The following is a 24539-nucleotide window of genomic DNA, read 5'->3' on the forward strand; positions in this document are numbered from 1 at the left end:
TGTGACGGCACTTCCTCATTCCAACGTCATAAATTAGTTAAATTTGCCTCCCCACTTTATAAGTGGTACCTTATTTCCTACTTGATAGATGCAGCTATCTTTCGGGTTGCTAGGGCAGCAACGAGCAGGGGCTATTTTTTTTAATTGATGGGTGCTCACCCCACCACAGGATGGCCTCGAACTCATGACCTCATGGTCAGAGTGATTTATTGCAGCAGGCTGCTCACCAGCCTGCGCCACAGGATGTTGTGGATGTTGTCCATCTACAACCTTATGCATTTTATTAATGGGATAATTCATTTAAAAAAAATTGAAATCTCCTTTCAAATAACCCGGGCATCGCCAGGTACCCAACCAGGTATATAGTAATAAAAGTCAGTGTTTCTGGGTATGTATGTTTGTTTGTATGCATGTATGTATGTATGCATGCGGCGGTGTATACTTCCGCCCTGGGATCTGACTCCCACAGACCACTGCAACCCCCCATAAAAGAAGCATCTGGAGCAGTTTGGACAAGGATGAACCATGGACGAAGGAATTTGCAGTACCATCACCTGCTTTACAGACCACACAACCCCCACCAATGGCAGACTAGGACCAAGCTTGGAACACAAACTCCCTATGACTTTCAACCCTGGAGAATTTGGTGAAGAATGCAACATGGATGATAGGATCTGAAGTACCTTCACCCACATCCAGAGACTATTCCTAACCCCCTCAGTCATGTATCTGTACCAAAGATGGCACAGACCCCCATGACTCTTATATACTGCTGAGGTTTTTGGGAGGATTGACCACAGACGATGGGATTTCCAGTACCTTCAGCCCCATCCAGAAACTACTGCAAACCCCATTGGCCATAGATCTGCATCAATGGACCCATTGATAATATCCAAAACAACTCAATGTCCGCTACTAATAACCCGGGCACCGCCGGGACCCCAAGCTAGTTTATATATATAGATTAATCGTCTTTTAGCTTAGTTTTATATATTTCTCCTGCTAATCCTTTCTTTGTTTTCTGTCCTACAGATCTTTAATAGAAGAATAGCCTTTATCTTTCATGTCTTTTCACCAGTTAGGGTCAAGCTTCTTCTCACACTAACTTTCTAAATGCATCCACTTTAATGTTTCAGGAATCCAAATTGGTTGCCACTTTTCCATATTTTTAGTGCTAATTATCTGGGATCTCTTGTTTTTTAAATACATGCCTCTAGGTTTCTTGTAAATACCCCAAATTTTCCGTCCCCATTGTTTACTGCATCTTTTATTCTAGACCATTTTTCCCTAACCTGCTTTCTAATAATGGCTTTAATTGAAATGCTTCATAATAAAGTTGCAGGTTTGGTATCCCCCCCTCTAAACACAACAACAATGCAGGATGTCAGGCATCCTGTTGTAGGAACATAGTCAGATGCTCTATGGCAGGGTTCTTAAAACATTTTCCACTGGAGTCGCTACCCCTTTCCACCCAAGAAAGATTTACGTGATTGCAGGTATATACAGTAGAGTCTCACTTATCCAAGCTAAACGGGCCGGCAGAATGTTGGATAAGCAAATATGTTGGATAATCAGGAGGGATTAAGGAAAAGCCTATTAAACATCAAATTAGGTTATGATTTTACAAATTAAGCACCAAAACATCATGTTATACAACAAATTTGACAGAAAAAGTAGTTCAATAGGCAGTAATGCTATGTAGTAATTACTGTATTTACAAATTTAGCACCAAAATATCACGATGTATTGAAAACATTGACTACAAAAATGCATTGGATAATCCAGAACGTTGGATAAGCGAGTGTTGGATAAGTGAGACTCTACTGTAGGTAAATAAAATAGGCATAAAAATAAGTCATTCACTGATAATAAATCAACATTTGCAAGGCTTACTGAATAGGCTGATTTTCTTTCTTTTTTTGGCTACATCTGAAACATTTTCGGAAAAGTCCACTGCAAATGTTGTTGCTGACAGATTTATGTAAATAGGTGGCATTTAGAAACTTTTTACTGTAACCAAATTTTTCATAATCCCAATGTCGAACTAAGGGGGGCCCATTTGGGGTCTGGACTCTACGATTCCCCTCCTCCTTTCTAGGCTACTAAATAGCTGTGTGTCTGAAGAGGGGCTAGAGAAGGAAGGTATGTTTTTTATTCAGGGGGAATGGGGATTGGGCAGAGTTCTGACTGGGAGTATTTTCTTCCACGTGATGTACATTCTTGGCTGCAATTTATCTTTGAAATAAAATATTAAGTAGTTAAATTATAAAATATATGCACCTTTTAGAGATCAAAGAATGATTAAGTAAACTGTGCAATATATTTGTCATGGAAAAGTTAATAACAGTATTAAAACAGTTGTATAAACATGTGTTTGGAGAGCCTATGGATGTGGAGCAGTGGATTCACATTGCAGTAAAAGAGATTCCACCTAAACATTAAGAAAAACGTAGTGATGGTCAGAGTTGTTTGATAATGGAAGTGTCCTTCTTTGGGTGTTTTAAGGCAGAGCCTGAATGCCCATTTGTTGGGAGTGCTTTGATTTGATTTTTCTGCATGGTAGGTGGTTGAACTGATGGCCCTTGTGGTCTCTTCCAATCCTGTGATTCTTTGACTCTATAATAGTATGAAAAGGGCATTGCAACTTCAAAATTTCCATATACAAACATAGGTATAGGATATCATGACTAAGGACCTTGTTCAGTCTCTGTTTCAGAACTGTTGTTCTTCACATGAGTTCATTGTCTCTCACCATCTATGTTTCAAGCGTAAATTAATGGCAAATATGTATTTGTTTGTTTGACCTTGTGTAACAAATATCCTATGTAGCTTCAAAATGCAGAGGCCAAAGTTGCACATCAAGACAAATGGGGAAAGTTTTTTTAAAACCCTATGATTAAACATAGTTATGCATAAAGAGAAGTGTGCTAGGAGTTGACAAGACAGAGGATGTTCATTTACTGAGCTAAATTTACTGTATTTGGAACTGAATTGTTTTTATTACTGTATTTTGGGAACCATGCAGTTTTTCCAGGTTAGACCAAGGATACCCATAGGGAATTAGTCCAGTTCTTGCCAATTCTGGTTGATCCCTCTGAGAAGCAGGGTGCTGGACAAACAAGGTAGACCTCTGTTTTATGTTGGCTGAGAAAGCAGAAACAGATTAGAAACTCTTCCCTTTTTTTGCCCCTCACTCATTGCTTGTTGATCAGCAGCAGATGGTGACAGCTGCCCACCCCATCTGGACTGCTGCTCTTGAATGGCATGTGTGGAGAGCAGGGTACCTCTGTCTACTTCCTCCCCCTGCCTCCCCATCCTGCTTGCCAGATGCTCTGCTTCTCAAGGTCTTCTCACCACAAGATAACATGATGCTTGGGTTTTGCTTGTATTCAGCTGATTGTTCCTGGTTGTCTGGTTTGCATGCATGGGCACTGGGCTCATGCATGTCTGCAAAATATTATATTCTGGGCAGTATATGGTGCCTTTACATTCTGCTTTCTTTGGGGAAAACAATGATTCAATAAAAAATAAGATTAAATAAGATTAAATAAGATTCAATTACATTCGTAATTCTAGCATAGGGATTTTGTGAAAGGTCTTCTGCCTAAATATTTGGTACACAGTAAATTATCAATGCATTGCATTTTATTTAGTAGAGAATTTGTGATGTGCAGATGTTATTATTTTTGTCAAAAAGTAAAACTTCAGAGTTCCATACTAAAAAAATTTAATTCTGCCCAGTGTACCAATTGCCACTACAAATCCTGTTTGGATTGTGGCAACATTTGTACAGCTGACATTACCACTAAGGTATGATTCTATTCCTTTGTTTCATCTTTACTCTGTCATATTCTTAAATAAAAATTTGTTAGTATTTAAACTATTTTCATAAAACTCTGATAACTGTATTCCCTTGTATGCCACCATGATGCCAATATGAGGAAATCTTATAAACTCATCTATTTTATTTTTTAAATAAATTCTAAAATCAGTAAGGTCCCCCTCCAATTTTTGATGAAAGTTTTCTAAAATAATAAGAATAAAAAAGTGAATTGTTACTGCTACTTAATGTGGATAAAATACTAGTTCATAAAATTATTTTGTTAGGGCCCTAGATGTCTTATATAGGAGCCACATAATCCTATAACGTTTTTTCAGCTTTAAATAACAGTCAGTGTTATTTTCTTTACTGTCACCTTTTAAAGAAAGGGAAGCAGTGTTGGCTTTGTTTCCAGTCTTTTGGGCTTATGAAAGTATTCCAGACAGTTGTTTGACCTCAGATAGACCTTTTAGTCTCTGGCTTGTCAGACGGCACTAACAACAAGGAAAGCACAGTTAATTGACATTCATATCACAGGGAGCTATTGGGCTGAGTGCATAGCCAAGTATTGCTTTAGGATTTCGGCAGTCACCCTGGTAAAGAAACTCAGTTGTCGAGATGTTATGCTAAAGAATTATTACATAATGGGGAGGCAAGAGTACAGCCTTTATGCATACTAATTTTTAAACATTAAATATAACCTTAACTTGTGATCTCCAAGGGAAATATGCTTGTTTTCTCATTTCCTGCTTTTGTTTAGCTTCACAGTCACAGAAGTAACCCCATGTATTTTAGTGATCTAAACCTGTACTTGACATGCCAGTCATAAACACTTTGAAATGAATAGCTGTGTTATGAGTATGTTGATGAATTATTATTTTAATGCTTTTACTGATCTTGCTCCCTCCCAGGTGGATTATGATTGTTGTTTAAAAATTGGAAAGTTTTATAAATTTTTTGCACATTCCTGCATTACACTGATAGATTGTTCTCCTAGGTATGGGTTTTCTGAGAAGCGTCCTCCTTCCTCCAGTGACCATTCACTGGCCATGGAAGATGAGGAATAGCCAAATAGCCAGCTGGTTCTGGCTTTGCAACTGACAAGAGTGATCAGCTGCAGGGACGTGTCTATATGGTTGCAACTTATCCACTGGTCCTGTCCTCACTTGGCCACTAAATGCCATTGAGAAACGATGCCCAGTCAGAAAATAGTTAGGTGGCTTGTGGTTGGAGCAATAGTGGATAGAATGAATTTCTCTATCCATGACAAAATGTTACATATGCCTTTCAGTTAGGACTATATTTGCCACTAACAGGGTACCAGATGCAGTGTGATTGACTGCAATTCTGTATGCACTTACTTTGGAATAAATCCTATTATAGTCAGTGAGATTTAAATTATATTGAAAATATATCAGATTCCACTAGAGGAAAGCAGTACATGGTGAGAAAATGGTAGCAGCATGGGCTTAGTTTTCCATTTTAATTTTACCATATGCCTATATGGGGGAAATGAGTATTTTTTTCCATTGCAAAAATTATTTTTTGTTTTCAAATAGTGAGAGATCTCTTTGCAAAACTGGTAATCTAAAATGTCTATTCAGATGAACTGCAAGTAATTAAGAACTATTACAAAAGAAGAAGAAGAAAATGAGCTTTGCAAAAACTTTGGTTCATTAATTAATTTATCATATAAAATAACAACAATTTTTTCTTCTGTATTATGGTGGCGAAGTGTGTTAAAGCACTGAGCTGCTGAACTTGTAGACCGAAAGGTCCCAGGTTCAAATCCCGGGAGCGGAGTGAGCGCCCGCTGTTAGCTCCAGCTTCTGCCAACATAGCAGTTCGAAAACATGCCAATGTGCTCTGGCAGGAAGCTAACGGCGCTCCATGCAGTCATGCCGGCCACATGACCTTGGAGATGTCTACAGACAACGCCGACTCTTCGGCTTAGAAATGGAGATGACCACCAACCCCCAGAGTCAGGCATGACTGGACTTAACGTCAGGGGAAACCTTTACCTTTTATTATAGTATATGCCAATTTGGCAATTTGCTGCTTAATCTTGTTCGGTGGATTTTAGATTGCAGCAATTGTTTTATAATCATGTCTTTGAAAAGGCATGCAGTTGTGGACTCCCTCACGTTCCCTTTACTTCAGAAGCAGGAATTGTGTGACCCTTAAGATGTTGAACTGGACACCAGGAAAGTCGTGCTGCCTCTTTATTCTGCTTTGATGAGACCACACCTGGAATACTCTGTCCAATTCTGGGCACCTCAGTTTAAGGGAGATGTTGACAAGCTGGAAAGTGTCCAGAGGAGGGTGACTAAAATGATCAAGGTTCTGGAGGACGAGCCCTATGAGGAGCAGCTAGACATGTTTAGACTGCAGAAGAGAAAGCTGAGAGGAGACATGTTGGCTATGTATAATTCACATGAAGGAAAGTCATAGTGAGGAGAGAGCAAGCTTGTTTTCTGCTGCCCTGGAGACTAGGACGCGGAACAATGGCTTCAAACTACAGGAAAGAAGATTCCATTGAACATTAGGAAGAACTTCCTAACTTTGAGAGCTGTTCAGTAGTGGAACTATATGCCCTGGACTGTGGTAGAGGCTCCTTTGGAGGCTTTTAAGCAGAGGCTGGATGGCCATCTGTTGGTGGTGCTTTGAATGCGATTTTCTGCTTTTTGGCAGGGGTTGGACTGGATGGCCCATGAGGTCTCTTCCAACTCTTTGATTCTGTGATTCTATGACCTAGCAGATCTATCCAGATCTGTTATTTTGTTGTGCTCTTGTTTTTTTTTTAAAAAAAATATATTTAACTTGTTTTTAAATTTTGATTGTTTAATCACTTTTGGCTATTGTAATTTCAAAATTTCAATTATTTTTTAAAAAATCTTTATTAATTTATCACACAGTCTAATTTGCATCCAAAGTAAAAAAAAAGCAGTAGAAAAAAGAAAAGACACAACAAAAGGAAAAGGAAAAGAATATAAATACATAGTACACACATGTATATTGAATTAAAACTGGAATGAATTCACTAAAAGACTAATATAAAACACAAAATATTAACTGAATAAAACATAAAAGAGTTTTAACCCCCAATTTAAACTGTAATGAAAAGAAAGAAGACATAAGAAAATATCCTACCATTATAAACCCAACTAAATGATCCTACTAAAATTACTAAACAGATGGATATAGCATGTGATTTCTTACTGCTCAGAAAGTCAATAAATGGTTTCTGATTTTTCAAAAATCTGTTCAGTTGGTTTATCTTTTAAACCCACCTTAGCTTGGCAATTTGGGTTAATTCAAAAGCCTTAACGATTTATCATCCCACTGTTGGTTCATATAATCATAGAATAATAGAATTGGAAGAGACCACATGGACCATCTAGTCCAACCCCTGGCCATTCAGGAAAAACACAATCAGAGTACCCCTGACATTGTTGGTTCTTCAGCTTATATTCATGTTTGAACAAACAGTTTCCCCACTGTTATCACATATATGCGAAATAGTCCAAATTCAATATTTGGTTTTTTAACCAAAACATTTCTAATGACATTGCAAAATCTACCTTTAATTTTTTTAATGATCCTGTAAATTTTATTTCAGTAAATTTTATTTGCTGTTTTACATGTTTACCAAATACAGAGAAATCCCAGAATCCCTAGATTTTTTTTCAAGAATTTATTTGGGACTAGACTATTTTTACATCATCTGTAAAGAGATCCAACAACTTAAATCAGCTGTCAAAATTTAAAACACAACTGAAAAACCTCTGTCTTCTTGCAGGCTATCCAGACTAAGTTTATCTTGTAAATTGTAACCTGCAGAGTGAATTTTAATTTGTGTATACTTGTTATATGTATTTTAATAGTGTAAAATTTATTTTAAATTAATAACTGTATGATAATGACATAATCCAAAATGAAACAAGAGATGGTTCTGAAATATGAAATTCCCAAGTTGGAAGGTAAACAGCTAGGTACTAGAAAAGAATAGAGGACTCATGCAAATAGCGCTGTGTTTACTGGCATAACTGGACTCAAGCCAAAAGGAGATTCAGCTGCTGATGTGCTAAGATGTAAAAGGAAATTACAGCTTAAAAAAATCAGTGTACCATTAATAGCAAGGTGAGATGTAGCAAGCACAGCCTGTATATAATGAGAAGTCTGATAAATTATGTCAATAAGTCTTAATGGAAAGTGTTGTGACTGCGCCTTCGGGGATTATGGTTGATGGTGATGGAATTCGAAGAGGAAGAAAAAACCCTCGTGATGAGGGTTCACTGGAGGAGTTGCGCAGGAAGCGACTTAGAGAGCTATATGGGGGATCTTCTGAGGAAGATTCAGATGGGGAGATGGATGCTGAGGAACAGGTGGTGGCTGGGGAAGCGGGCACTGAATGGGCACAGCCACCGGAGATGTCTGGGGATTTGGGGCCTATGGATACTTCTGAACCTGGGGTTTCTGCAGGAGCTGATCCCAATTGGGATGCTTGGAGAAGGGAGGATGGTTCTTTAAGTGTTCATGGGGCTAAGTGTGGGCAGGATGATTGGGACTCCGACGAATTGCTAGGTACTCCAGATCCACGAGCTCTAGCTGTGTGGAGTTCAGACTCTGAGTAGATTTGGGACACCTGGTGTTTGGGTGTGAGTGTTTGGTCACCCAGGAGGAAGGGGAATAAAATGGGAATGTTTGGCCACTGCACTTTGCGTGTGGCAAGGTGTTGCTTAGGCGCCATTGGGATCTCTGTGTTTCCATGAAGACTCGACTTGGACTATGATTTGAATCTGCTGATATCACCTAGCTTGGCTCTCGCTGTGTCTTATCGTGGACCTGTTTTGGATGACTGCACCCTCTTCGGACTTTGGATTGAATTTGACCTGGCTTCTGTCTACACCCTCTGACTGACGGCTACTCCCGGCTTCTGACTATTGGTTTGTCTTTCGGAATTTCTGCTGCCTCCTGACCTGACCTTGGATTCTTCTGACGACGGCTATTCATCATCCCTTTGAGGCTTTCGGCTTATCTGCACCGTGGAAGCAGCTTTATTGCTTTTCTAGTTTGTTTATTTTCCAGCAATTAACTATTTGTTTTCCAGGGCTGAATTGAAGCGTTATTTAGTTTTTTATTGAATGCCAGCATGGGAAATTAGCGTGGCTCGTTTTTGAGTTATTATTGTCCAATCTACTCTCGAAACACTGAAAAGTGAAGTGTTTCAAGGATATTTCCTGTGTTTATGTTATTTTCTGGCTTATCTTCGGAATAAACTCTGTTTTGTATGTTAACTGGCGTCTGACTCTTGACAGAAAGCCCATAACTCTAGTCCAAGTTTATGTTCCCACCATAGAGACAGAAAAGGAAGGTATAAAAAAGATTGTATATGGTCATCCAGTAAGACATTGATCTAATACTAAAATAGGATACTGTATTTGGAAATCATAAGTGGTTAGAATGCAAAAGTAGGAAAACCAGCAGGGCCAAACATTCTTGGCCCAGAATCAAGGAATGATGTAGGAGAGTGACTATTCAATTTTGTGATGCCAATAATTTATTCAGTGCAAACACAATGTTCAGGTAAGTGAACAAACAGGTGTGATGAGTAATACAGAAATCAAATACAGATGGCCCTCCACATTTGTGAGTTTAATTTTTATGAATTTGATTATTAGAGAATTTGATTAACACATTTTCTCTATGAATCTTTAAATCTTCTGGCACAACTCTGTGGTCTCCTGGAGCACCTTGAGATTCTTAGAGAAAATACTTCTCAAGAAATCCAGTGATGAATTTCAAGAAGTTGGGCATCACCAGTGTGGGAAGACTAATGCTGTGATCCTAGAAGGAAGAGGAGGAATAGGCCCTGTGTGCCACTTCATCTACGATGCAGATGTTGACTTCTTTTCCTTTGTCTTCTTCTTGCATACTTTGAGTGTCTTTGTCACTTGAGTAAAGGAAGAAAGTACTGTGGAAAATAGAAACACACAGCATATAGAAGGAGGAAAAATAACCAACTCTCAGAAATCCCAGCCAGTTTACTAGCTGTTAGGATTTCTGAGAGTTGAAGGCCAAAACATCTGGGGACCCACAGGTTGAGAACCACTGCTTTAATTGAAATAGTGACCAAAAACAGCTTTCTATTCTAGTTCTATAAATTAGGAATTAGAAAAAAGTACAGTACTTTATGTGAAAAATCTGAGCCTTCAAAACATCGTCAGTTTTCAATTTTGCCTGAAGTCTAGTAATGCAGAAGATTTCCATCATGGTGTTCACGAATCACGATTTTAGTTTATAGGCATTTATGAACTTTTCTTTCTTTATAGCAATTCAGAAACTTAGAAGAAAACGAGTGAGTTTTGAATAGCAGACAGAAGTTTGTAAGAAGACTAATTCACCACTAATACTTTAACATACAAGGGCAAAGGGAACTAATTATACTCCAGCAACATCCTGATATCACGGGAGACACCTCACTTGTAGTTCTGCAGATTTGAATGACCTCACATGTCTTTACTAATCACTATACAGATGCAGATATTTGCCATTTACTTTCCTCTTGTCAGAATTTGAAACCACTACTAGGAAACATTGTCTGACGGCATGAGACTTGCAGTTTCCAAGTCCTGTTCAGAGAGAAAAAAACCCCCAAGGATTAGTTCCCAGGTGCTACTCAGCTAATGCTTGAACAGTAACTCGTTCTGGTAAGGATCTGTGTAACTGCTTCACCATTCTTTGGGCATGCTAGATAACTCCTTGGTGTCATGGTAGAATTGAGGACTCAAACTGTATAATAATGGTATTGAATAGGATAGCAATTTGTGGGAATTACTGGATTCTCTCCTTGTCATACTGTAAATACTGTATTTTTAAGATGCTAATTATACCACAAGCTCCTAATATAGGAGGAGGTAAAATTCTTTGTTTTAGGGAATTGTGCTATATTAGGATAAAACTGTAAGATCTGCTCCTGGAATGATCACAGTCACTTAATTGATGTACAAGAGAGGAATATTTTATTGACTCAAAAGAATACCCTCATAGATCGTATGCAGGGATTCTTTTGATTGAATTAGCTTTGCAATTCAAAGCTCTTCCAACCCAGAGAAGTAGTTGCTTTGTGAAAGTATCCTCAACCATTTTGTGGTTTACTGAAATGTAATTAAAAAATCAAATGTTCTTGCTGGTTGGGAAAGTTTTATAGTGCTGGTGATGAAGCGTTGATACCTCATGGCCATGCTAAAGTAAAGTCAAATGTAATTAAAATGTTTGTTTTTTTTTTAAAAAAATGGACTATTCACTCCCACTGGAAATTGGGCCGGAAGCATGATTTCTAAGGTGAACCAATGCACCTGAAGATCAAATTTGAGAGTTATGACTTGTACTGTGTTCTGTGCTAGTGCAGAAATACGGAAAAATCTTCAGTACAAGGAATGCAAGATGTTTTTATGTATTCATTTCTATCTTGGAACATGTAGCATTGTTGTTTTAATTCCTCTAATAATTAATGCATTCGCGCACTGATAACAATAGAATCTAATCGATATCAGTGCATAAATGCATTCATTATTCAATTAGCCTTATCACAAAAACTACACATGATAGACAAAAAATAAACACAGATCTGAATTCAATGCAAAAAAAAAAACTCTGTAAAAATGACCTAAAATTATATCTGATGAAAAATACTTGTTGGCTTGTGTTAAACAAATATGATGTGAAATGTGCAGACTTTACAGTAGTCCGCTATAATGTACCATTCATCATATTTTTAAAAGTTGACTTGATGGAAAAAATAAAGACATATTTAAAATCAGCATAAAATTGATTTAAACTGTGCTACTCTCATTTGTAATGATTTCAAAAAGTTTGATTTTGTTGACTTGTGTAATCAGATACACATACTACAGGTATGCCGTTCCCCAAGCAGGCACATTACAATATTCTAACAAATCTTTTCTCTCTCCCCCCCCCCCCCCCAAGGAACCTGCCACCCATGACCTCCATCACTACTCAAAGTGATATCTAATAAAATCTACCCTTACTAATACTTTAGTAAATTCCCCTTGCAGCTACTTTAAAGTCAATATTCATCTTTCTTTCCAAGTATTCAAATGCCAGCCTTCATTTTTTTGTGAACTTTTCATTATTTCATCCCCAGATACCTTTAGATAGCTTGGTCATTTGAATATAGTCTAATAACTTTTATCTCCATGTTGTAGTAGAGCCTGTGAGTAACGTTACAAACAGAAGTATGGGTGCCAGAAAGGAAAAAAGGGTTACTCGGGAGCAGGAATCTGATGATGAGCAACAGAGAAAGGGGATCTGGGACATACTTACAGCACCTACAGATGAGGAGTCGTTTGAGGGATTCTGATCTGCAGTTTGGACCTGGACCGGTTTGGCTAAAGACGCTGCTTCTGCGGACACTGGAACAACGCTGTTTTGGATTTTTCCCGCTTCGACCCTGGTCTTCGGCTGACAACGCTTCTCTTCCTGTTAACCATTTGTGTACTGTGCCTTTTTGTTTTGCCCCAGAGCGCTTTGTTTGACTTGGTGCTCTTTGCATCCAGTTAATCTGGATTATCTTTCTGTTTACCTTTTGGACCAGGTCTGGTTTGGTTTTTTGAGTTTTGACCAGTAGAACTGCATTTTAGTTTCTCTGCGTCCCTTTTCTTTTGTTTTAATAAACTCTATTTTGAAGCCACTTTTAAGTCTGGCCCTTTAAGGCGTCTGTGATTCCAACACTCCAATCAATCCTTTTTAGATAGTTCTTTATCACCTTTCCAAGATTTTGCTATTATCAGTCTGGTTGCAACAAAGCTATATTGACAAATTTCCTCTTAGCCTTTACTAATTCTCTCCCTAAATGTACTTAAAAGGCACATTTCTAGATTTTTCTTAACCTTATTTGTAATCATTTTGTTTGTTTCCTTAATCACCTTTTCCCAAAAATCCTGTACCATTCTACAAGTCCACCAAACATGGAAGGAGGTGCCTTTCTGCATCTTACACCTCCAGCATTCCCCTCGATGGGATTTATCCATTTTGGCCATTATTTCTTATGTTAGATGACGTCTATAGAACATCTTATACATATTTTCTCTAATGGAGCCAGCTATTGAGAATTTAAATCCTCTTCTCCATAGATGCTCCCAATTTTCCTGATCAATATTTTTGCCTAAGTCTTTAGTCCAAGAAATCATAGAGATTTTTATTTGGCTGTCCTCTACATTGTAATCTAAAATATACTCGTATTTATATAATCTAGAAACTAAGCTCTTCTTCCCTTTCTCAAGAATACATTCCAGTATCTATTTACTATTGGCAAACCCTGCTTTGACATCTTTCCTAAACCTAAATTGATCATGCTTTGATGGTAACGGAACCAGTCACTCATCCCTATCTCATCTCTCTTTTTTCTTTAGTTAGATACTCCTTATAGGTTCTTATTTCCTCATTAGATGTTGGCCTGAGTACTGCTTCCAATGGACTCAGCCAGAGAAGAGTTTTCGATTCCATCCGCTCCTTATATCTCTTCCAAATCGCTAGGAGGCTATATCTTATTGTATGTCTGATAAATTCTTTGTTCACCTTATCTTTTTTGTACCATAAATAAGCATGCCATCCAAGTCTTATGTTATAATCCTACAAGTTAAGTAGAACACGATCCTCCAATCTAATCCATTCCTTTGGGCAACTAAAGCCTGTTGCTTCATAATAGTATCTAAAGTCCGGGAGGGCTAAACCCAGAAGGACTCCTTTTTTCAGTGGGAGGCTTTTAGTCCCACTCTTCCCGCTCTTTGCATATCCTCTGTCCCTCAAGTATTGCTCTGGCAGATTGGGGAATGCTTACCAAATGGGTAGTGGCACTGGGGTTACAGAGGAAGGAGGAATTCTGCAAAAATTGCTTTCTGCTAGTGTGACAATTCGGAATGGAACAGCTCCAACAGCTTTCTTTTTCAGATACATACTTTAGTAATATTGTGAAGAACAATCATGGAGATTGTGGTTTTTTATCATGTCAGAAGCGACTTGAGAGCATACTGGGGTGACAGAATTAGCCGTCTACAGAGATGTTGCCCAGGGGACACCCAGATGTGTTACCATCGTGCCGGGAGGCATCTCTCATGTCCCCACAAGATAGAGCTGACAGATGGGAGCTCACCTTGTCTTGCGGATTTGAACCGGTAACCTTCAGGGCAGTAACCCAACTTTTAGGTCAGCAGTCCAGCTGGCACAAGAGTTTAACCCACTGTGCCATTGTGGAGACTGTGGTAAGAGGTAGGAGACTACCTCTATCATTCTTGGAAATACAGTAAAATCTCGGTAATCCGAGCCCTGGTGAACCGAGGCTCTGGATTATCCGAGGGGCCCCCGGGGCCCCCTCACCCTCCCAAAGGAGCCGTCTCCCCTTGGAAGGAGCCCATGAGCGCCACTGCCTAGCAGCACTCGTGGGCTGCTTCCCAAGGGGCGAGGGCTTGGCCCAGGGAAGCAGGCCACAATCGCGCTGTTTCCTCTGGCCTCTCCCTTGAGAAGTAGTGCTTTCGCGCAAGAGGAGGAAGAGGCGGGGCGCTTCCCTCTCCTCAAGAAGGAGCTCCTTCTCGCGAGAGGAGAGGTAGAGGCAAGAGGAAGCGCGCCGTGATCACTGCTACTGCAGCAGCGATCGTGGCCTGCTTCCCGGGGCCCAAGTTCTGAGCGGAGGGAGTTTTCTCCCTCCGCTCGGCGCTTGGGCCTTTAGAGAAGCGAGAGGCGTGTCACTGCTTAGCGGCACGCCTCACACTTCCCTTCCTGGGTCCAAGCGCCTGACGAAGGGAGGAAACCACTCCCTCCGTCAGGCGCTTGGACCCAGGGAGGGAAGTGCGAGGCATGCAGCTAAGCAGCGACATGCCTCGCGCTTCTTTCCCTGGGTCTAAGCGCCAGACGAAGGGAGTTTTCTCCCTCCGCCCGGTGCTTTGACCCAGGCAGGGAAGCGGTAGGCATGTCGCTAAGCAGCGGCATGCCTCCCGCTTCCCTGGGTCCGAGCGCTTGCCGGAGGGATTAGTTTTCTCCCTCTGCTAGGCGCTGGGCCTAGAATCTGGGTTATCCGATTAATCCGGGTAACCCAAGTTGGGGTCCGCCTGTTTAAATCGGATAACTGAGATTCTACTCTAATGTTTGGTTAATCCCTCCCATATCCTGTATCTTTCCAGACTTTTCAACCCATGCCTTTTATTGAGGTGTGTGGTTATGCATCTATTCGTTTTAGCTTTCTCCCTTATTCCTGGCTGTCTCCCAATATTTGTCTCCCTCCATGTGCAAACACAAAACATTCTCTTTCCCCACATACAGATGGGCATACTTTTTCTCCCACGCTGCCTCTCACCATGTGGCAATGGAGTGGTATAAATTTATGTGCATTGTGATCTCTTTGTACTTTTCTGCTATCAATCTGAATGATGTTGTGAATAACTGAAGAAGTCTTGGATTAGTGTACACTAGTCAGTTGGATATAGGTAAGATGCATGATTTAAATGAGATTTGAGGAAATTACTCATTTGGTGCACCATCACAATTGTATTTGTAAAATTTATGGCCTGATAGCTGATTGGTTGTTTGGAAGCAATGCAATGTTGATAGTGGCTTGGTGTTGACAGAAAAATACCTGTGAGTCTTGTGTGGTACAGGGGCCATGAAATGCTTCCTTTTATAATATGGCATTATAATCTGTCCTGATCATTGTAAATGATAGCCCCACAACCTTCCCAGAGGAGGGCTATGGGAAATTGCCTACTTAGCTCCTTTTTTATGAAAGAAAGAAAAAGAAGAAGGAGGGCAAACACATATTTCAAAGTAATGGGGGGCAAAGAATGTGTTATATACCAACTTGCCATTTTGAAATAGTAATTGCTGTGGTGCAGTACAGGTAGTTTTATATTTATTTTGTACTATAAAGAAATAGGCAAATTACTATTTTCAGTGTAGTTTACCAGAAAATGAATGCTCAGCTGAAAAAAAATTCAGCTGAGACAAAACAAAAGGAATCTGTTGTACAACTTTGTTCCACTCTGACATTTGCACCAATTCAGTTGCTACTTTCTAGAACAAGTAGAGTAAATAACTGGCACTTTGGTTAAGAGGTTGTTTGATGCCAAACTGCAGTCTGCTTACAATGGAAGAGTTGTTGTCTACATTGTTCTCAGCTTTTTAAAATAGTGTGATTCACCTCCCCTTTAATGAAAATGGAAAGACTCTTTGATACAAGCTGAATTTTCTTTGGCTTAATGAATTATTTTTATAATGCATGAGTTATAAATAAAGGTTGAAATTGAAGAGATAGGGGCTAGATAATATTGTAAAGTATAGTGTGAGAATGCTATATGGCCATTTGGTAGATGATAATGCCAAATGATAAGTAGTAATCTATGTTATTTCTGTTTTCTAATAGGAGTGTAAATCAAAACATAATACCACTATGTTTATTTCTGTACTGGTGAATGTTGAAATTGTGACATCCCATGGGTTAGCAGGTAGCAAAAATAAAATCAAGTTAACCCCACCTGCAATTGTAGCAGAATTTCTTTTGTGAGAAACTCTCCTCATATTTAGAGCAACTGTCAATAGGGGGAATTCATGGCCTGGGCATGAAAAGCCAATAGTAGCATTGATTTGAGAGCAGAGTACAGAAAAGATCTCTCCTGAAGTACTTAGGCTGATCATCTTGAATAGACCTTTTAGGATAGGCTGTCTTTTGTTATTTGTCCTTGTCAACAAATGCATATTTGCTAAGGACTGCAATTTTTTTTAAAAAATAGCTTTTAATTTATGGTTTATAGTTTGTAACCAGCACTATTATTTGACAGGTAGGAAGGAAAAAGTGCAGGAAAACAGCTAATTATAGTAATTGCAGCTGGTTTCAAAGTACTTCTAACAGTTTGGGCATAATGCTTACTTGAAAGCATCAAATGGGTGCTAGTTGTGAAATAGAACACCTGTTTGTTGTTGAGCATGTGTTTATGCAGATGATTGTTGTTGTCAAAGCACCTTGATGTAGAGTAGTCCTGTTTACATTTACATTCTCCCCAAAGGATTAACAGTGTTCTCTCAATAAATTTGCAGTCTATTCTCTTCTCAAAGGCTGCTGTTTGGAGGGTGGTGTGAACAAGGCAACAAGTGCTTGCTAATCACTTGAATATACATAATTAGCAACAGTCTGGTGCACTGGAGTCTTTGTATAACCAGAACAATGCTGATTGGCAGTGGCAGATCACAATAGTTGTGGCAAGATGTTGCCTGCTGTCGGTTTTGAAGGCATCTATACCTTTCCTATTTCCTTCACAGTTTGTTTTTGAGTTAATTCTGCATCAGTGTTTTAATTGTTTATAATTTCTTTGAGTTAATAACAAATGTGAAGTTAGATTCTCTTTCTAGTTTTCCTTCACATTGGTCCTAATTGGATTTATGCATGGAACTACACCAACAATTCAGTAATTCAGGCTTGAAGTACTTATGAAGCATTTCTTTCTGAACAATTTTTGCAGTACCAGTAGAACAATACTAATAATATTTAAAACCAGTTATCAGTCATCTAGATATATAAAAATGTAATGTGCGTTTTTCCCCCATGGAGTAAATAACAAGACCACTGAACCAAATCACACCAAATTTGGCCACAAAAGATAGTCATCCAATCTATGTCTTTCAATCAAATAAACCTAGAAATATAAACTCTAAATAAAAAACCCATCAAAAACACAAAGGGGGGGGGGGGGAGAAGGATGAGGAAGAGCCATTCTCCCCCTGGCTGCCAGTCAGAAGGATAGGTCCTGCCCCCTTTAGGCTCCACCCACTTCGTGTCATAGCAACCCCCTCAGTCACAACGGTGCCCGGGGGACAGGCAGGGTTCACCTCGGCCTCTTCCACACTGCCTATAAAACACAGATTATTTGATTTAAACTGGATTATATTGCAGTGTAGACTCGAGGCTATTCCGCACAGCTATATAACCCAGAATGCCAAGGCAGATAATCCACAGTATCTGCTTTGAATTGGATTATCTTGAGTCCACACTGTCATATAATCCATTTCAGTGTGGATTTTATACAGCTGTGTAGGAGGGGCCTCATATAATCCAATCCAAAGCAAGTTAATATAAGGTTATAAATATAATCTATAAAATTACTGTGGTATAATAAAACAAAACAATATAATCTCTAAATCTCTAAAATCAGGACTATAAATGAAGAACTACACTCTGAATTCCAGACAGGAAAGAATCAGGGCCAGCTAACATCTCCCAACAAAGATTCCCCCAGGGAGGAAGCTGAGGAGGGAGAGAAACAGTTTGTATTGTCAAAGTCATTATAATCACTATGACATAGTATGCCACAGCAAACAAGATAGATATGCTGGATTTCATATCACAAAATCACAAGTGGAACACTTCCCAAGTGTCTAGGACTGTGTGATGTATTTTCGGATGATGCTTACAGATCCCAGTAGGGTGGCCTTTTGCAGCTGGCAGATCGTAATTGTGTCAATGTCTATTACTATTATTATTGTGTCTGTGAGTGATGAAAATGAACACAATCTGGCTTCCAGTATTAAAAAAAACTCTAAAATCAGAACAGTAAATAAAGACTATGAAATAAAGACTATAAAATAAAGACTATGAAATAAAGACTATAAAAACAACACTATGAAAACAGGAAAATTCCAGACAGGAAATGTTCAGGGCCAGCTAACACCTCCCAACGAAGGATTTCCCCAGGGAGGAAGCTGAGAAGGGAGAGAAATAGTGTGTATTATCAAAGTCATCATCATCATCATCATTAATATTAATATTTTTTATTATTGTGTTGCTGTGAATCATGAAAATGAACACAATCTGCCCAAGTATTAAAAAAACCCCTCTAAAATCAGAAGAGTAAATAAAGAACAACATTATGAAAATAGAGGAATTCCAGACAGGAAACAATCAGGACCAGCTAACACATCACAACAAAGAATTCCCCCAGGGAGGAAGCACCCAGGCTTTGAAGCTGAAAGGCCATTCAGTGCTAATCATTCTGGCTAATTGCACCATTCATACTTGCCTCTAACAGACAAGATTTCTTTCTTCCACCCTGGACATTATTCCACAGGGATATAAACCTCACTTGCCTGGCTGCTTCCTACCTAGAGGAATCCATTGTTAGCCAGCCTGAATAGCACTGAATAGCCTTGCATCATCAAAACCTGGCAAATCCTCTGTTTTCTGAGGGCCACAGCCTTTCTTTTTGAGTATGTGCGCTCAAGCACTGCATATGGGTACTTCTTCATCTATACATACAGTAGAAGAACAGAAAATATTGCAAAGAACAACACTCTGAAAACGGAAATTCCAGACATGAAACAATCAGGGCCAGCTAACACCTCCCAACAAAAGATTTCCCCAGGGAGGAAGCAGCCAGGCCTTGAAGCTGAAAGGCCATTACATTCTAATCATTCTGGCTAATTGCAGCATTCATACTTGCCTCCAACAGACAAAAAAGGACCAACCAGAAATATTGTACATCCATAGGTTTTAAGAAATAACATATACTAACTACCATCAATTCTTCAATACTTTATCTTCCATACCTCCAGACTTCGCCACAGCAACGTGTGGCCGGGCAAAGCTAGTAATTTACAAGACTATAGAGAGTTCACGAAAGACTATTAAATTTCTAATCTAAAATCTCTTTTAGTCCACTGTAAAAAACAATAGTTCTACCTCTCTGGTTTCACTGTTAAGACTGTTATTGTCCACATACAATATTTCTTCCCCACTACTGCAGCAGATATTAACCAGTAAAACAATATGTCAGGGATACACCCCTCACTCTTGAAACAAAACATGTATTCCTGTATAGTAAAAGTTGGACTGCTTTGCCTTTGTGATTTTTTCCAACTCTTCCCAAGTGTCTAGGACTGTGTGATGTATTTTCGGATGATGCTTACAGATCCCAGTAGGGTGGCCTTTTGCAGCTGGCAGATCGTAATTGTGTCAATGTCTATTACTATTATTATTGTGTCTGTGAGTGATGAAAATGAACACAATCTGGCTTCCAGTATTAAAAAAAACTCTAAAATCAGAACAGTAAATAAAGACTATGAAATAAAGACTATAAAATAAAGACTATGAAATAAAGACTATAAAAACAACACTATGAAAACAGGAAAATTCCAGACAGGAAATGTTCAGGGCCAGCTAACACCTCCCAACGAAGGATTTCCCCAGGGAGGAAGCTGAGAAGGGAGAGAAATAGTGTGTATTATCAAAGTCATCATCATCATCATCATTAATATTAATATTTTTTATTATTGTGTTGCTGTGAATCATGAAAATGAACACAATCTGCCCAAGTATTAAAAAAACCCCTCTAAAATCAGAAGAGTAAATAAAGAACAACATTATGAAAATAGAGGAATTCCAGACAGGAAACAATCAGGACCAGCTAACACATCACAACAAAGAATTCCCCCAGGGAGGAAGCACCCAGGCTTTGAAGCTGAAAGGCCATTCAGTGCTAATCATTCTGGCTAATTGCACCATTCATACTTGCCTCTAACAGACAAGATTTCTTTCTTCCACCCTGGACATTATTCCACAGGGATATAAACCTCACTTGCCTGGCTGCTTCCTACCTAGAGGAATCCATTGTTAGCCAGCCTGAATAGCACTGAATAGCCTTGCATCATCAAAACCTGGCAAATCCTCTGTTTTCTGAGGGCCACAGCCTTTCTTTTTGAGTATGTGCGCTCAAGCACTGCATATGGGTACTTCTTCATCTATACATACAGTAGAAGAACAGAAAATATTGCAAAGAACAACACTCTGAAAACGGAAATTCCAGACATGAAACAATCAGGGCCAGCTAACACCTCCCAACAAAAGATTTCCCCAGGGAGGAAGCAGCCAGGCCTTGAAGCTGAAAGGCCATTACATTCTAATCATTCTGGCTAATTGCAGCATTCATACTTGCCTCCAACAGACAAAAAAGGACCAACCAGAAATATTGTACATCCATAGGTTTTAAGAAATAACATATACTAACTACCATCAATTCTTCAATACTTTATCTTCCATACCTCCAGACTTCGCCACAGCAACGTGTGGCCGGGCAAAGCTAGTAATTTACAAGACTATAGAGAGTTCACGAAAGACTATTAAATTTCTAATCTAAAATCTCTTTTAGTCCACTGTAAAAAACAATAGTTCTACCTCTCTGGTTTCACTGTTAAGACTGTTATTGTCCACATACAATATTTCTTCCCCACTACTGCAGCAGATATTAACCAGTAAAACAATATGTCAGGGATACACCCCTCACTCTTGAAACAAAACATGTATTCCTGTATAGTAAAAGTTGGACTGCTTTGCCTTTGTGATTTTTTCCAACTCTAGGATTCTGTGAAGCTCCAGGCAACCTTAGCCTTATTATTAAGGACCCAATCTTTTACTCAACCAACATGATAACAAGATATGTATCAGACATCAAAAAACAGTGATACTCAACAAAACATTTCAGTATCTCTATAGCAGTCTTAGGTGATTTCTTAATACAGGCAATCCCCGAGTTGCAAACATCCAACTTTGGGGGGGGGGGGGGGGGGGAGAGAGAGAGAGAGAGAGAGAAAGAGAATAGGAAGTGAGAGAAATCTACCCCCAGAAAGGGAAATTCCATTCTGGAATAGATTCTCTTCAAAATCTAATTTTCCCAGGGACAGAAAGTGAGGTGAAATCTTTTGAGCAGAGGCAGAGATCGTCAAACAAACACCTTCCCTATCCTAGCCAAAGTTAATATATGTATATATTTGGCAAGACTTGCACTTGAAAAATGTACCTTTTTCAACTTACATACAAAGGACCTATCTTGTTTGAAAATTGGGGATTACCTGTACATGTCATTGAATGGTATCTTTCAAGCAAAGTGGAGTGCAGCTAGTTAGAGAAGAGAATATATATACAGTAGAGTCTCACTTATCCAAGCTAAACAGGCCGGCAGAACCTTGGATAAGCAAATATCTTGGATAATAAGAAGGGATTAAGGAAAAGCCTATTAAACATCAAATTAGGTTATGATTTTACAAATTAAGCACCAAAACATCATGTTTTACAACAAATTTGACAGAAAAAGTTCAATCCACAGTAATGTTATGTTGTAATTACTGTATTTACGAATTTAGCACCAAAATATCACGATATATTGAAAACATTGACTACAAAAATGGCTTGGATAATCCAGAAACTTGGATAAGCGAGGCTTGGATAAGTGAGACTCTACTGTGTATGTATATATGTATGTGTGTGTGTGTGTGTGTGTATATATATATATATTCATACACACACACACACACAGAGTCAGACAGGCAGACAGACAATGAGTGAGACAGATGGATATAAAAGAAGGCTAGACAATGGACCAAGCTAATGCGTTAGTAATACAGGCATTACTAACACATTAAGAAACAAAATTGTCTCTAAGAAATATAAATAAAATTTTATTATTAAAAGTAAGGAAAAATATAAAATGTAATGTATAAGTTTAGTGACAAAATAACTAGAAGAAATACTAATGGTATAGGCCTAGAGGAGAAGATAAGAAAAAAGATGGGACAATATAAGAAGAAGATTTACGAGAAAAGCAAATGGAATAAAAAAAAATTCTGTTTTTCCTAAGCAAAACATAATGTAAGTGGAATTGTTTTCAAAAATAGAAATATGCATAGCTATGCCCTCCCCTTCCTCATTCTTGGATGTACATTAGACTTGTGGATAGACCTACCGTATTTTTCGCTTTATAGGACGCACCTGATGATAAGACGCGTCCAGGAACTAAGGGCAAAATGGGGCGACAGATCGCCCCATTCTCCGTGCCTGGACGGAGATCCAGATCTGCGTCCAGGCAGGGAGAATGTGCCCATTCTCCCTTCCTGGATGCGTCCGCAGACGCATCCAGGAAGGGAGAATGGGGCGACCTCGGCCGTGCGCGCGCACGCACGGCTCAAATCGCCCCATTCTCCCTGCCTGGACGCAGATCCAGATCTGCGTCCAGGCAGGGAGAATGTGCCCATTCTCCCTTCCTGGATGCGTCCACAGACGCATCCAGGCAGGGAGAATGGGGCGACCTGGACCGTGCGCGCGCGGCTCAAATCGCCCCATTCTCCCTGCCTGGACGCAGATTGCGTTTATAAGACGCACTGACTTTTCCCCTCTATTTTGGGGGGAAAAAAGTGCGTCTTATAAACCGAAAAATACGGTAACTTCCTAACAAAACTCCATAATCAACTTATTATACTTTCTTTGATCTTTCCACCCACTTTTATGGTATAAAAGTGTGAAAATGAAATTTTTAAAAAAATATATGGCTAAAAGAAAAAACGGAAGGATCTGTAAACTGCTCAGAATACACACTGTTCAGATTTATTTGTCAGTCATATCATTCTAGTTAAATAAATAAATTAAAGAAAAAGAGGGAAAGAAAGCAGAACTTGAAATATTATGAATCTGTTAATGGTTACAGAATGCTAGTCCTGCCCTCACCCTACTGTATTGTAGTGCTGTTGACTCTCAAAAGTGTGCATCAAAGAAGAGAAGGGTTTTTTGACTAAATCCTTCTCTGGTTGAATGAAAATTAGAAGTGAGACGTTTTCGTTCTTCTTGTTGAGCTTGGTACTAAAATGTTCTATCAGAAAATATATTCCTTTCAGCCTCCTTATCTGTTTTGGCATTGATGAGAGGCAAAAGAAAAGAAGATGGGATTATGTGTTTTATTTCAGTTTGTTCTGTATAGTGTGCTACTACGTAATGTACAACTGTATTTACTGGGTCATGAGAAATATTTATTTATTTACTATATTTATACCCCACTCTTCTCATCTCGAATGAGACTCAGAGTGGCTTACAGATATGGCAAAATTCAGTGCCGTATTACAATATAAATAAACAGAGATATAGTGTAATAAAAACAGGTAAAAGCATATAAATACAATTAACAAACAAATTAACATAGTGCCTTGACCCACAGTCATCGTTAGTGCTGCGTTCCATATTACACTATTCCCCAAAGGCCTGGTGCCTTAGCCAGGTCCTCAACTTTTTCCTGAATGTTTCCTAATGTTGATTTTACCATGTTTTTATTGCAATATGTTTTAATTTTTCTACTTTGTCTAGTATTTTCGGGCCTTTGTCCTGTGTTAGCCGCCCCGAGTCCCTGCCGGGAGACGGTGGTGGGATAGAAAAATAAAGTTACTTACTTACTTACTGAATATTAGGAGGGACGAACCCAGTCTAATGTCATTGGGAGGGGAATTCCATAGCCGAGAGGCCACCACTGAGAAGGCACTTCTCCCAAAATATAATTCTCCCAAAGGCTAGTATGGTAAGACCACAACATTTCATGCATTATTGATCCTGAGTATGCAGCTATGCTGTACTAAAGGATGCAATGTGGGACACGGAAATGATGAAACATTTCCTTTTTGCTATACGGCCTCCTGGAGGTATTTGTGGTAGGGATAGAGATTTAGGTTGTATTAGACAATAAACTCAATTATTTCCTGTCATTTCAGAAATAATCCTGTTTTTTTAGTTAGCTGTGTTTGCTGTGTTTTGAGGCCTATCTTGGTTTTGACAGCATGCTAAAAGGTAAAGGTTTTCCCCTGACGTTAAGTCCAGTCATGTCTGACTCTGGGGGTTGGTGCTCATCGC

The 24539-nt window shown here is 39.1% G+C and overlaps 1 protein-coding gene across 4 annotated transcripts in view; it reads left to right on the forward strand.

The window, feature by feature from the left end:
• akt3 (AKT serine/threonine kinase 3) overlaps positions 1-24539 on the forward strand; it is a 219739-nt gene that overhangs the window by 68748 nt on the left and 126452 nt on the right. Inside the window, exon 1 of one of the 4 annotated variants that reach the window (XM_062974941.1) lies at positions 14854-15321. The exons of the other annotated variants lie outside the window; for them this stretch is intronic. The gene's annotated coding sequence lies outside the window, so the exon portion shown is untranslated. Of the gene's footprint in view, positions 1-14853; positions 15322-24539 lie in introns of those variants that run through there. 4 annotated transcript variants of the gene reach the window in all.

The sequence above is a fragment of the Anolis carolinensis genome, chromosome 1 (genome assembly GCF_035594765.1).
Source record: "Anolis carolinensis isolate JA03-04 chromosome 1, rAnoCar3.1.pri, whole genome shotgun sequence".
Classification (NCBI taxonomy): domain Eukaryota; kingdom Metazoa; phylum Chordata; class Lepidosauria; order Squamata; family Dactyloidae; genus Anolis; species Anolis carolinensis.